The sequence below is a fragment of the Macaca mulatta genome, chromosome 5, assembly GCF_049350105.2.
Source record: "Macaca mulatta isolate MMU2019108-1 chromosome 5, T2T-MMU8v2.0, whole genome shotgun sequence".
Classification (NCBI taxonomy): domain Eukaryota; kingdom Metazoa; phylum Chordata; class Mammalia; order Primates; family Cercopithecidae; genus Macaca; species Macaca mulatta.
In genome coordinates, this window is record NC_133410.1 from 114,951,885 (window position 1) to 114,967,419 (window position 15,535).

At 36.4% G+C, this 15,535-nt stretch overlaps 1 pseudogene; it reads right to left on the minus strand.

Annotated features, from left to right (window-relative positions):
- Positions 1-1,482: 1,482 nt before the first annotated feature.
- LOC694394 (protein PIMREG pseudogene) lies at positions 1,483-2,288 on the minus strand (annotated as a pseudogene).
- Between the last annotated feature and the right edge of the window lie 13,247 nt (positions 2,289-15,535).

A 15,535-nucleotide genomic window follows, 5' to 3' on the forward strand; every position in this document is an offset into this window, starting at 1 on the left:
TAAATGAGTATCTAGTGCAATAAATACTTTTTCGGCATTTATTAAAATGATTTTTTACTTTTTCTCCTTTTCTCGTGTTAATGAGGTGGAATATATTGTTAATTTCTTTATGTTGAAATATCACTTTATTCCTCAGAAAACACGACTTGGTCATGATGTGTTATGTTATATACTGGTGACATTTATTTTCTAATATTTTATTTGAGAATTTTGCATTTATGTTCATAAGTGAAATTACTCAGTACTTTTCTGGTTCTGTCCTTAGATTTTGTAAACAGATAATTTTCTTTCTTTGTCTACTCTTTGGAAAGTTTTTAAAATACGATATAGAATATCTTTTTACTCATAGACTTGGTTGAAAAATCACTTATAAAACTAATTTTGTATGGTTTCATTTATAAGGGAGAAATTTTTGACTACTGATGTAATTTTTAATGGTTATTGGCTTATTTATATCTTATATTTTTTTCTTGAAACAATTTTGATAATTTACGTTTTCCAGAAAAAATGAAATTTAAACATTTTCAAATTTATTGACACAAAGTTGTTCAAGGTGCTGTCTTGTGACTTTTAAAACATTCATTCTTTTCATTTTTCCTAAAATTATTTGTGGCTTCTTTATTATTTTGATTAGTTTTGATAATGTATTTTTATTTATCTTTTAATGAATCAATTGATTTTATTAATCACCTGTTTTTAAGTTGGTCTACTAGTCATTAATTTCTGTTCATATCTCTTGAAAAATAATTTCTTTCCAAGTTTTCTCACTATTATTTGTGCAGTTTCTTGATTTGAATGTTTAACTAATTTATTTTAAGTGTTTCTCTCTTTTTAAAAAAAAATGCAAACAGTATTATGAGAATGCAATGTTATCTAGGAAAGTCACACGCTGGTTTCTTTCTAATAAAATGACAAAGGTGGTTTCTTAAATAATTTACAAAGGGCAGAAATTGCTCTTGAACAGGACTACCCCTCCCAGCACACCCACAGTAATCTGCTTTGGGCATATAAATAGGTACCCGTGAGCCCATGGTCTTAAGCCTGGAAATAACTCCTATGCCTTCCTTGGAGTCCCTGGTAGGAAAAGCAGGGATGAGAGTGGGATCCCCCAAGAGCCTTGGCATCGGAAACACAGTGGGTGAGTGATTCTGTGGATGACTCCCCAAAAACCAGGCACCCAGGTACACAGCTCAGAGCTCTCAAACATCTAATGCTAGCACTTCACATTACAGATGAAGCAAATACAAGACTCAAGGTCAAGTGTATGGTGAGTTTCTAAGCCCAAGAGTCCCTGGAAAAGTAGAAGGAACAATTGTCCCTACCTCTGCAAGATCTCCACAAGACACTCCCAGGCTGTGGCAGGCAGTCACTGATGGGTCCAGATGCGGCTGGAGCAGGAGGGCACTGGGCTCCTTGTTAGTCAGATCCTTGTTAGCATGGCCCAGGGGTACTGATGACTCCTGGGGGTTTCCTCCAGGAAGCTCACTGGAAGCACAGACATCCTTGGTATGAAGCCTGGGTGGTCAGACAGGTCTTGTTTCCCGCAAGACAGAGCTGCAGAGCACTTCCTCCGTCATGAATGAGAGAGACGGTCATGTGACCACTCTCTTCCGCCATAATAGCTTCGTCCAGTTCTTAGGAGAGCTTCTGGAGGTGCTGAGTTCCTGCCCCCGCAGGCCCTCGGTCACTGTCAGACTCACTGGGAGAGCAGAGGGGCTCTCTTGAGGAGTAGGGGCTCCGGAAGGCAGCCTCCCACCTCGACAGCCTTACTGGGTGGGCACGTGAGCCTATGGGGCAGAGAGGCGGTGATGCTCCTTCTCCCAGGGGTCTGCGGCTGAGCGGGCAGGGGCGGCTCCAGACAGCTGGGTGCTCTCGTGGCTCAGGCTGTGAGTTGGTGATCCACTGCCTTTCTGTGCCCCTCTCTTCCTCCTCCTGGCCTTCACCTGGGTCTCCACCAGCCATTTGGTGCCGCTTTGGCAGGACTCCTGGATTGTCTGGGACTTGGCACCCAAGGCACTCTTAGCTGAGGGAGCCGCAGCCTGGAGGCCCTGCTGCCCTGGCTCTGTTGTTTCCAGGCGTTCCCAGAAGGGTCCTGCCTGGAGGCTGAGGTTAACAGCTCTCAGGTGCAGCCTCCTTTGGAACTATCTGCTTAGGGAACTCAGGGCTCCGGCGGAGGTCTCCTGATGGCTGACCAAAGGCTGCAGTTCCTTGCTGTCCTCCAGCTGTTCCTGGTGCTGTAGAGATTTCCGGCACACAGAGGCCCCCATGCCCTGCCACCAGGAAGCCATCTGCCTGGCCAAGAGTCTTCTCCGCCCACTACACCCTGACACCTCCAACGCCCACCCGAGCCCAAACACGTCGTGTTTCTCATTTTTTAAAGAAATATACTTAAGGCTATGAATTTCATCCTTAGTTATAGTTTAGCTACACCCCATAAGACTTGACAGATATTCATTCTACTTTGTAGTTTTGTTTCTATGCCGTTAACCCATACAAAAATTTGCGCATATTTATTAAGTTTTTAAAATATCAGTTTCCAAAATTTATGGAGGGTTTGTTACTTTAAAAATATTTAATTGAATCAAAATTAGAGAATATGGTATGCATCTCATTAATTTTTCAAGAAATGTTTATGGCCTTTTATGTGGTTATTTTAAAACATGATGAAAACTTGGGCTGGTAAAAATAAACAAATAAAACTAAAAAATAGAAAAATGAACCATGTGGTTTTCTTTATAGGGGTAAATATATTGATATACTTAATATTTAAATAGTATAAATAAATGAGAGTACTATATGATATAAATACTAAATAATACATATTGAATACATAAACATTAGATAAAATCTGATAATTTCATTGTTTGATTCTTCTATATCTTAACTGACCTTTCTCCTCTCCTTCACCTTTTTGGTAAAAATTTATTAAAATCTTTCTGTGATCATCTGTTAATTTCTTTCTGTAATTCTGTACATTTTTGCTTTTAATAGTTCAAAACTATGCCATCCAGTGTATACAGTTCATGTAGTATCATTTTCTTATTGGACTATTTCTTTTATTTTTGTGTAGCACTTTCCCTCTATTTATATTTTACATGTTAAAATGCTATTTTTGGCATTTTGATATTGATAAGCCTATGTCACTTTTCTTATTCTTCGCATTTGTTTTTCCCTTATTTTGTCTTTAATCAGTTTAAACATGCATATTTTTAGTCTTTACCCAGTTATTTTATAACAAAAAATCTGCAAATGTTTTGTGATTTTAGATTTGTTTATTCTATTGACAAATATTGAGTTCTTATAAATGCCAGATCATTTTCTCAGCGCTGAGAATGTATAAATGGAAAACAGATTAAATTCTCTCTTCTCAATGGATTCCACATTTTAGTGATAGGAGATGCACAAGTAGCATAACAAATAAGCACATTTTATTATATATTATAAGATGATAGGTCATATGGCAAAAATATAGAGCATGTGACAGTTTTACAGTGACAGTGGGAGTGATTGCAGAATAAAAGAAATAGCCATGTTTGGCTTCATTGGAAAATACTATATGAGCAAAGACTTGAAACAGGTGAGAAAGTGAGCTCTCCAGGAGAAGATCTTTTCAATTCCTAATGAGGGAGAGTGACTGGCATCTTCAAGGAACAGCAAGTAGGTCAGTATGGCTGTAGAAAATAGAATTTGGGGAAAGTAGCAAGAGATGTAGTGCATTTAGTGGATAGGGAGATTGCATACAGTCTTGTAAGTCATAATAAGTAGCAATTGAATTTTCATATTATTTGAATATAGATTAAAGGAGTCAAGGGTAGAAGCATGGAAAACACTTAGGAAACTACTATAGTTATCTAGGTGAGGGATGTTGGTGGCTTGAACCAAAGTGGAAACAGTAGAAATGATAATAATTGATCAAACCAATGTTATATTGAAGGTAGAGCCAATAAGTTTCCCTACTGGATATGGATGGGGGCAGTGATAGAAGAAAATGTGTCAACAATACCTTTAAGTTTGGGGCCTAGCAACTTTAAAAAAAGTAATTTCCATTAAGTAACTACATACAGCATGATTTGAGGGTGGGAAAATAAAGGCGTTCAGTATTGGACATCTTAAATTTGAGATATCTATTAGACATCTGAGTGGATATTTCAAATAGGCAATTTGCTACATAAATATGGAATTCACAGGAGAGGTCCAAGCTAGAGAATTAAAATTGGCAATCATGACATAGAGATGATATTAAGTCATAGATTGGATGTCATCACCATAGGTGCATGTATAAATAGTCCAGAGACTGAGCCCTGGGGCACTCTAACGTTAAGAGATTCACTGTAAAGAGGATGAATTAGCAAGAGAGGCTAAGAGAAGTATCCAGAGATAGAAGAGAAGAAACAAGAGAGACTGGAATTCTGAAGTCAAGTGGACAGTGTTTCTAGGAGGTGGGAATGACCAGTTGTGTCAAATGATGTTGTTAGGTAAAGTGGGATGAGGACTGAAAATTGACCCTTGTATTTGTATAGGGAGATCAGTTAGGATGAAGTGGTTGGATCAAAAGCCTGATAGCAAGAGGGAAGTTGTAGTCAATGAATATAGACAACTTTTTCTAAGACTTTAATTACAATAAAGTTCAGAAAATGAGGGAGAATCTGGAGGGGGAAGTGGAATCGAGAGACATTTTTCTCCTGGGTATGTGTGTGTTTGGGTGTGCATGCATGCACACATATTTTAAGACGGAATCATAGAAGCATATCTACTACTTAAAGTGTCCCAGAAGAGAGGATAAGTCGATGATGTAGGAGAGGGAAAAGAGAATTTCTGAAGTCATCAAATAATCAGGAGGGGATGGTGTCCTGTACACAATTTGAAAGGCTAGTCTGGAGTCAAAGCACGAATCTTTCAACTATAGTTAAAGAATAAAGGCTGGCAGTCTGACTAGTGTGAGCAGATATGGTAATGCAAGTTCGTAGAATGCAAGTTTGTAGATTTTTTTTTTCTAACTTCTACTACTCTCTCAGAGAAGTAGGAAGCTGACTTGTCATCTGAGAGGATGGGAGGGAAGGTGCCCAGGATTTGACAACAGAGAACGCATAGAACACTGATGTAGGAGAGGAGAAAAGGAAATGGACTTGGAATGTGTAGTTAAATTCCTTGGCAGCACTAAGGGGCCATTTGAGGTTTAAGGTCATGAATTTAAAGTGGGACCAGTCAGTGTTTCAGTGTTTTTCCCAGCCATATTCAGCTGCAGCATGCCAGGGCAGTGAGGACAGGGGGTTTTAACCAAGGTTGCCGTTCTACCAAGTGAATACCATAAAGGCAGAGAGACGCAATGGAGTTGGCAGTGTATACTAATTGTAAAGCCAGATCATGGATTTTAAGCAGGGTAAGGAGAAGAGTAAGAATATCTAAAAAGTGCAGGATCATGAAAAGGTGATAGGATCAATAAATTAGAGATTCTGGTGGAGCTGAAGGATTGTTGTGTTCGGGCTCTAGAGAAAGTTAAACTGGAAAGATAAGTGAAAAGATAGAGTTGATTTTTAAATAGGTCATTCTCTGGCAATCCATGTGGAGAGAGCTGCTCTTAAGAAATTCCTGGCCAGGCATGGTGGCTCTTATTTGTAATCCCAGCACTTTGGGAGGCCAAGGCAAATGGATCACCTCAGGTCAGAAGATTGAGACCAGCCTGGCCAACATGGTGAAACTCTATCTCTGCTAAAAATACAAAATTAGCCAGATGTGGTGGCACATGCCTGTAATCCCAGCTACTGGGGAGGCTGAGGCAGGAGAATCAATCGAACCCGGGAGGCAGAGGTTGCAGTGAGCAGAGATTGCGCCATTGCACTCCAGCCTGGGTAACAAGAGCAAAACTCATCTCAAACAAACAAACAAAAAAATTAGAAATTCCAAAATGGTCTTATATTTGCTCTTATTGGTGATTCAAGTGTTTTGTCACTCGAGTCTACTTTTCATGTTAATTTCTCAGTTTGGGAGTAAATTTTAATCCCAAGTCACAAAAAGACTATGAAAAATCTAACTCAGAGTCTTAACATCATATGTTTTACCAATAAATATGTTAGTATGTATCTCTAAAAATTATTTTAGAGATTTTAGGACAAACTTAAGACTATTTATTTAGCACAACCATAATATTATCACAGAAAAAACAAAAACAAGTACAAACCATCATTAATTTCTTAATCAATGTTAAAGTTTTCAATGATCTCATATACATCATTATTTTAACAGTTTTTTTGAATCAAGATCCAAACAAGATTATAACATTGCATTAGTTAATGTATCTTCTATATTTCTTTAAGTCATTAGATTTTTCCTCCAATTTGTGTTTTCTTATAATTCTTGTAAATCAGGTTCTTATTTTCCTGGTTGCTGATATAATTTAACATGTTTCTCTGTCACTTATGTTTCCTATAAATTAAATCAGCTTTATGTTAAATTTTTTTATGTGTGGCAAATTGTTTCTTTTCCATCAAGAAGACATAGTTCCTGTTCATCATTCTTTTTGTGATGTTAGCAGACATTGATGTGCAATGTGTAAATTTTTAATGTTTTCTTACTATCAAATTTTTACATACTAAGGACATAAATACAGATCATTTTATCACATTTCACTGAAGCATTTATAATTTATCATTCTATTATCTTCAACAAAAGAAGAATTGCTGTTGTTATTGTTGTTTTGACCAGCCTGTGATCTTCCAACGTGTTAGCTGCAGAGATAGCTGAACTGCTATTCAATATTTTTTTTAATTTTTAATTTTTTTGTAGAGAGGAGTCTCCCTATGTTGCCCATGCTGGTCTTTAACTCCTGGCCTCAAGTGATCCTCCTGCCTTGGCCTCCCAAAGTGCTGAGATTACAGGTATGAACCACTGCACCTAGCCCACCGTTCAATATAGCTTGAAGATTTGAACCAATAACAAATCTTGATCTGCTGTCATGACATCATGTGGATGTACTGGTAACAGACTGGGCTCAGCTATGTCAAAAACTCCCAGATCTGTGCAAAAGTAGTAAGAAATACAGTGATGACTGAAGTCAAAGCAAATGCTGAGAAAGCTCCTGGTAGCAGCACAAAAATGGTGAATGTAAAAAGGAGTAATTGTATACTGACTAAAGCTTGCAATGTTACACTTTTAAGGTGGAGATCTATGACTATATAGTATGGCAGTTTGAAACGTTCTCATGTCATGAAAAATAAAAGGTCTAAATTAAGATGTGATTTTTTTAAAGTACATAATTATTTCCTACATTGGAAGAAATAGAAGAGATAAAGGCATGATATCAGCTCCCTCATGATATATATCAATTGGGACAAAGAAACTGGTGACTGACCTTTTAGTTGGAAAAAGAATACACAGAGCGTGCAGAACCAGAGAGGGGTTCCGAAAGTAGGAAGATATTGAGAGGAATAAAAGAAGATGAGATAAGTAATAAACTTGAAGTAAAAAAGAACACAAAGGTAAAAAATGACTTGACCTCTCTGGGAAGTATCTTTACAATATGTAATAAGCAATTAAACTATTAATACTCTTATTTTTATTTTAAGTTTCAGGGTACATGTACAGGATGTGCAAGTTTGTTACATAGGTAAACATGTGCCGTGGTGATGCACCTATCAACCTATCACCTAGATATTAAGCCCAGCATACATTAACTATTTTGCCTAATGCTCTTCCTGTCCCCCTACCCCACCCCTTGACAGGCCCCAGTGTGGGTTGTTCCCCTCCCTGTGTCCGTGAGTTCTCATTGTTCAGCTCCCACTTATAAGTGAAAACATGAGGTGTTTGGTTTTTTGTTCATACACTAGTTTGCTGAGGATAATATCATCAATTATTTTACAAAAAATTTTGGAATGACATACTATATGCTGTTATTTACTAACCATTTTCCAGATGTATACCTTGGGATAGTAATTTTTAACTTTTGTTAAACCACATGTTAAACAACTCAAACTTGGAACTATCAGACTTTTTCTTTAGGATAGTTTTTTAGAAGTAGAATAACTAAGTCAAAGAGTATTAATAATACTCTTTGATACTTTTATTACTAACTTTTAATAAAAGTATCAAACAGTATTATTAATACTTGTATATAATACTATTTTGACTCAATTATTCTACAGTTTTCTAACATTCTTTCAGCATGTAATACCAACTTCCTTCTTCTTAACCTCATAGAAAATGAAGAAGAAACACAAATGTTTTCAACAGAAGAATAAATATAATTCTGTTTTAGAAAAAAAAAAAACATAGTGGTAGCAGAATGACCATTTGCCATTTCCCTTCCTGTGAAATCTTTTTGATCTTTGCCCATATTTTCTTATTGAGGTATTGATATATTTCTTATCAGTTTCCCTGAACTCTTTCCATCAAGGTATTATTAAAGATAATAATTCTTTTTCATATGTGTGATGAATTTTTCTCCCAGTTTAATATTTGTCTTATGGTTTTATTTTCATATCTTTGGGCCTTTTTTTCTTTGTATGTCTTCATGATGAATGTAATACACATTGCTTATAACAAACAATACAGACATTCATAAAGTAAAAAGCAAAGCAAAGGGTAGGATAACACAGTATAAAAATCATTGTGTATGTAAACTATCCTACTTTTTTATGCTTTCTCAATTTTGTGTAGCGTTGTTTAAGATTCTGTATATGCCCGTGTGTTTTCATTGGAGATTTCCATTTCTCTAGGATGGCATGGTGTTTTAGATTTAAAAAAGACGAAGGGGGATTGTTGCCTCAGTTGAATTCCTAGTATTCCCTTCTACCCAACGTTCTGAGAGGAAATCTTACTGATCATAAGTCATTTTTCTGGAACTTTTAGCAACTGAAGAAACAATTTGAACAAACTCTTAGTTTCGAACATGGCTTGTTAGGTCATCTATAAAAACAAATAGCAGGGCCGGGCGCGGTGACTCACACTTGTAATCCCAGCACTTTGGGAGGCCGAGGCGGGCGGATCACGAGGTCAGGAGATCGAGACCATCCTGGCTAACACGGTGAAACCCTGTCTCTACTAAAAAAATATACAAAAAATTAGCCGGGCGAGGTAGGTCCCAGCTGCTCCGGAGGCTGAGTCAGGAGAATGGCGTGAATCCGGGAGGCGGAGCTTGCAGTGAGCGGAGATCGTGCCACTGCACTCCAGTCTGGGCGACAGAGCGAGACTCTGTCTCAAAAAACAAACAAACAACAACAACAGCAAAAAACAAATAGCAAAATAATAAGACAGTATAAGGGAAGGCTGTATTAACATAGATGTATTTAATATGTCTCATCTACAAACACAAGCCCACCAAACAATCTGTTTCCACAAGAAAGGGTTAATGTACTTCTTAATACCCACAATACGATAGAATCCATTGCATTCAGGAGTCAAGGGAACATTAAAGCTTGGCAGGCATGCAAAGCCACATATAGTGTAGCTTTAGGCTGCTAGTATTTGCTGATCTTTGTTCTCTTTGCAAAAGGATAAAAGAAAAAGGGAAATTTGTCCAAAGGACCCAGGTAAACAACTTTTTACCCACGTTTAAAACCTTCATAAATTTGCCAGGATGATGAATTTTTGTTTCTATTGTTGAAATTTGTATTGTGTCTGTTTAATTGAGCAGGTTGCATATGAGTTCCTGAACACAAACAATGAGACCGGTTGCATTTTGATTATCTGTGAAGAAGTCCTTTTTTTTTTTTTCCCCTAGTTCTGTCCCTTCTGGCAAAAAAGTCCAGGAATCAGGTAATAAATCTCGTGCAATAGCTTCTTACCCTTGTCCCTATCAGAACAGTAATTATAACTTCTTTTTGGAAATGGCAGATGTTGCCATTTCCAATCACTTATTCATTCTATACGTTTTTGTTGAGTGATTTTTATATACTATCTTCTTTTTAGTCACCACTGATATACAAGTGAATAGAATGTAGTCCTTGCTTTTGAGAACCTTCCAGAGGGCAAGTTGGAGCTACAAAATATTATTACAGTGATATCATATGTATTCTACTATACATAAAGGAAAGTTCTTTTTCTTAAAAAAAAAAAAAAGACTAAGAAAGTACCCATTTAGAACCACTTCATACACATGGAGAAATGACGTTATAGCTGAATGTAAATATAGGAGACTGGAAAAAAGCTATTTAGGTAGGAAAGGCAGGGACAAGTATTCTGGAAAAAGGGAATAGTAAGAGTAAAAGAATGAGGCACAAAAAGAGTTTTCCATTTTTCCTTCTCTGTCCTCTCACTCCAGATCCTTTCCTGCTACATTCTTTATTCCTGTCACTAAAAGAAATTGTTCCATTAAACAACAGCAAGTTTTAATGTATATAAAACCACTCAAAATGTTCAGAGGAAGAATGTTCTGTAACTGTAAATATGAACAAGTAATTTATAAAATATCACTGAGCTAACAAATTAATGTTTCTGAAATCATATTTTAGTTTTCTAAAAGGCATCGTTCTTGTCTGTGGAAAGGTGAGAAAAGATCTTGTACACAAAGATTTATGTGCAAGGATGTTCAATGTCATATTATCTGTAATAAAGAAAAAAATGAGAATACCTAATTCTAACTCAAGACAAGTAGTTACATAAAGTACGCCTACTAATATATGACATAGGCGTATGATCACTACATATTCTTCATTTAAAATAGTTATAAAATATACAAAGTATAATTTTATATTTGCATAGAAATGTACATAGAGAGACATATAGAGAAAACACTGAAAGGATGTCCTATATATGAAAAAACAGTATTCTTTCTAGGTTTTGGAATTACTTCTTACATGTTTTCAATATCGTCTATACTGAACACATCTCACTTTATAATCATAGGACAAATCGCAATAAATTTCAGTGGCAGGGGTTGGGGAATAAACATATTCATTAGGAGTTTAATGAACTTACAATATTTTAACTTTAGTCTTTGGTTTGTAAATTATAGGTCAAATGTAAATATAAGAAATGCTGCCTGTTTGTTTCTTAAAGGAGAACCATGTCTTTGTATTTTAATCAATTAGATAAATGTTTGAAAAAAAAAAGTGAGACCTGTAATACCGATTTGAATACTTGTGCTTGCACTAAAAATTTCAAATATTTTTCTGCCCTTGACCTTGAGTAAACAACTTTAGAAAAATAACACATATTGTGAGTTATATTCATCTTTGGATGAACTTTAGGAGACTTATCTGTTGGATAATTGAGACTGAGTTATTATTGGTCTAAGGACGATTTTTTTCTACTATAGCTTAGCAGCCAGATACAGATTAGCATTTATCAATAAAGATGAGTTTTGTTCTGTCAATAATATTGCTTAGAGATAGGCTATTAAAATTTGTCATTGTTAGTGCCAGTGCCTGTTCTGACTTATAAAATAAAATTCTAGCAATTTAAAAAGTTATTCTCTTTTTCACGGTGAGAAATATGTGGTCAGTGAGGATGTGACTTATTTATCTGTTCAAAACCATAGGAATAATAACTATATTTACTCATTGTTTACCGTGTGTCAGTCTCACACTGGTCCTGAAAGAGGTACCCTAATAATGAAAAGATAATTAGTCCAAAACAATTAGAAAGTAGTTCCTTTAAAAAGGTAAGTGTTTTATCAATGATATATGTGGCATAATAATTTGGAATTTTTATACCTGTGTACGAATTGTGACATCACCACCCAGTATTTATGATGTTGGACAAATTATTGAAACTCCCTGATTTAGTCATCCCCATCTATAAAACAAAAGAAGCATTGTACCTGATATGTTTGGATCTGTGTCCCCATCCAAATCTCATGTCGAATTAATCCCCAGTGTTGGAGGTGGAGCCTGGTGGGTGGTGATTGGATCATGGGGGTGGTTTCTCATGAATGGTTGAACACCATTCCACTCAGTGCTGTTCTCATGACAGTGAGTTTGTTCTCATGAGATGTGGTTGTTTAAAAGTGTGTAGCTCCGTCTCACCACTCTCTTCCTCCTGCTCTGGCCATGTGAAGTGCCAGCCTCCCTTTGCCTTCCACTATGATTGTAAGTTTCCTGAGGCCTCCCCAGAAGCTGAGCAGATCCCAGCACCATGCTTCCTGGACAACCTACAGAATCATGAGACAATTAAACCTCTTTATTAATTACCCAATCTCAGGTATTCCTTTATAGCAATGCAAGAGCAGGCTAATACAATACCTATCTCATAAAGTTACTGTGAGGATTAAGTGCCATAATCTACAAGCACCATTTAGAGTGCCTTCTGTTCAATAAATGTTAGCTGTTAATACAGTTTCATAGCATCTTTGCCATCAAATTTAAAATGAAACATTTAAGCACCTCCATGTATGTTTTGATTCTCTTATTCAATTATCTACTTATGGAATAACTTTTCTCATTCTTTGGAATGCAAAATACTAAATAGAAAAGACATTACCTTTCTGTAGCAAGTGTTAAAAGCTCTAGTAGTTTCTCTCAAACAGGTCTCCTTAAATCTGAATTGAAATATTTAATATCTTCAAACCATCCAAATTGCACTTACTTAGTGTGTAACAGTAAGGGAAGGTTCAGTTGACTTTATTATCTGCTTAAAACAGATAAGATACTAAGAATGTATAGATATGGTGCCTTTGGAGAGCAAACTCAGGCATGATCACTAAAGATACTAATACAGGATTTGCTAGACACTTATTTCGGAAAAGGCTCAACAATTTATCCTGTGAAATATCCCAACTTCCAGATTTTGTGTTAAATCCTCTTTCTGGTGTTATTTACTTTGTGCCTTCATCCCTGTAATGTCTACAATCTAGAATTCAAATCAGATGCCTTGAATCCTTGGTTAGAAGCCATCATCAATCATGTGTTTTCTTTTTGCATCACATCAAGAGACACCCAATTCTGCTAAGAAAATAAAAGTACTGATAGACTGACCCTAGAGAAATAATGGTAAACAAGACAGAAAAGATTATGCTGTCATGGAAGTTGCATTACAGTGGGATAGAGGCATGATCAACAAGTAAATAAGTATGATAATTCAAAATACTATTAAAGTTATAAAAAAGAAAAAACAAAGTGAGTGAGATAGAGTGTTCAAGGTGAGGTTTTACAGGAAAGTCTCTTTGAGAAGGTAACATTTGAGTACACCCTGAAAGATTAGAAAAAAACAGTAGAGAGAAAACCTGGGAAAGGGGACTTCAAAGACAATGGAAATAATTTTCCACAATGGCATAAGTAAGTCTAATGTGTTTGGGGCGGGGGGGGGTGGGTGGGGGAAGAAGACTTTTGACTGAAGCATTAGTCATCTGGGGAAATCTAGTTCCTGCAATGTGGTAGACCAGATATTGTAACTCCCTCTGCCACTAAACCCATAGAAATGATGGAAAAAATGTGTATTTACTTTTAAATGTATAGCTGAGCTTACAATAAAGTAAGCCAAGCTCCTACTTGCCAAAAATGAAGAAGGCAAAATAAAATGGTAAGGTCAATTTGAAGGTCATGGATGAAAGAATATTCTCAGCCTTGGTAATCATGGAAATGGATTATAATAACCATAACAGAATATGAAATGAGGCCACAAGCCTAATGGAGTCAGGGAGTGAAAACTGAGATTCCTGCTGGAGGACTAGAAAATTTCCTCATCAGCACAAGGATATTATTCCAAAATATAACTTTCATGAGAGCAGGGACTTTGCCTGTTTCTTATGATATCCCTAGTCTTTAGCACAGTAACTTAGTAAACTTTTATTGAATAAATGAACGTCTTGGCTTGGGCTCTAAGTAAAGAGGAAAATGTCTTCCCTATGAGTTTGTAACCATGCCTCCCCTCACATAAATTTGGGGGCTTATAATTGAAATAGGTAATATATGTGGGGTTTGCCAACCTCTAAGTAAGAAATTAACACAAAAAGTGCTCTGAAATTGGAATATCCTGGGAAGCCTAGCAAAAGGACAAATTATCAACCAAGATTTTCTATAGGAGACAAAACACACATTAAAAATAAGCTTAGAACCCAAAATTATAAAAATACATTGGGAAACTCTCAGGTACAAAGAGGCACTTCAGTCATCTTTGCTTCTTGATGCATCGTATGAGAAAACAAAAATGTCTTGAAATTGATGAGAAAGTGATGATATCAACCATTTAACCCATACCTAATGTACTGAGAGTCCTGGTAATTTAACCATGTCAGTGCAGTCTTTTTAACCATGTCAATGCACTCTACATTATTTACTGAAGAAAAATGATTGCCCTTGAAAGATTTTTTTTTTTAAGATTAAGAAACAAAAATAGGTTAAAAGGAGCCAAATCAGGACTATAAGGTGGATGCCTAATGATTTCCCATTGAAACTTTCACAAATTTCCCCTTGTTTGATGAGAGGAATGAGGAGGAGCATTGTCATGGTAGAGAAGGGCTCTTTGGTGAAGCTTTCCCAGGCATTTGTCTGCTAAAGCTCTGGCTGTCTTTCTCAGAACACTCTCATCATAAGCAGATGTTATCGTTTTTTGGCCCTCCAGCAAGTCAACAAACAAAGTGCCTTGAGCATCCCAAAACACCGTTGCCATGACCTTTGCTTTTGACTGATCTGCTTGTGCTTTGACTGGACCACACTCCACGTCTTGGTAGTCATTGCTTTGATTGTGCTTTGTCTTCAGGATCATACTGGGAAAGCTATGTTTCATCTCCTGCTACTCTTCTTGGAGAAACGCTACAAGATCTTGGTCCCAGTTGTTTAAAATATTCATGGAAAGCTCTACTATTGTCTGCAGTTGATCTGGGTCCAATGGTTTTGGCACCAATTGAGTGGAAGGTGCTCGACTTTGATTTTTGACTCAGGATTGTGTAAGCTGAACCAATTGAGATATCTATGGTGCTGGCTATTGTCCAAGCTGTTAAATGTTGGTCCTCTTCAGTTAGGGCATGAGCAAGATAAATTTTTTCCTTGCAAATTGCTGTGGATGTATTTGCCAGCACAGGATTTATCATCAGCATCTCATCCCTTCCTAAAACAAGCTATCCATGTGTAAACTGATGATTTCTTTAAGGCATTGTCACCATAAACTTCTTGTAAAGTATCAGTGATTTCATCATTCTTCCACCAGAGCTTCACCATAAAGTTGATATTTGTTCCTGCTTCAATTTTAGCAGAATTCATTTTGCTCTTAAGAGGGCTTTTTTCAAACCAATGGCTTATTCTTCTTAGTACTTCAAATGAGATCCTGTTCAGACATGTTACCAAAAGTTAGCACTAGTGTAATTTTGTCCCAAAAACATTTTTGAAATTCATGCATAGTTTTTTTTATAATATGCATTTTTCCATAAACTTTTTGAGGATCACTTGTAGTAATGATTTTTAAAACATCTAACTTCCCTGCTTAAACCACACCTTGTATTTCTAAAGCTATGGTTAGTCTATGAAGAATGTACAAAGTCCACTTAAAACACAGAGATTAGTTATTGTTTAAAAATAAAACTGTGGAAATTCAACATGCAATGGATGAAATCTGATAGCTATATAAGTAAATTCACCCTAAGTGATACTAAATAAATGGTTGGTTT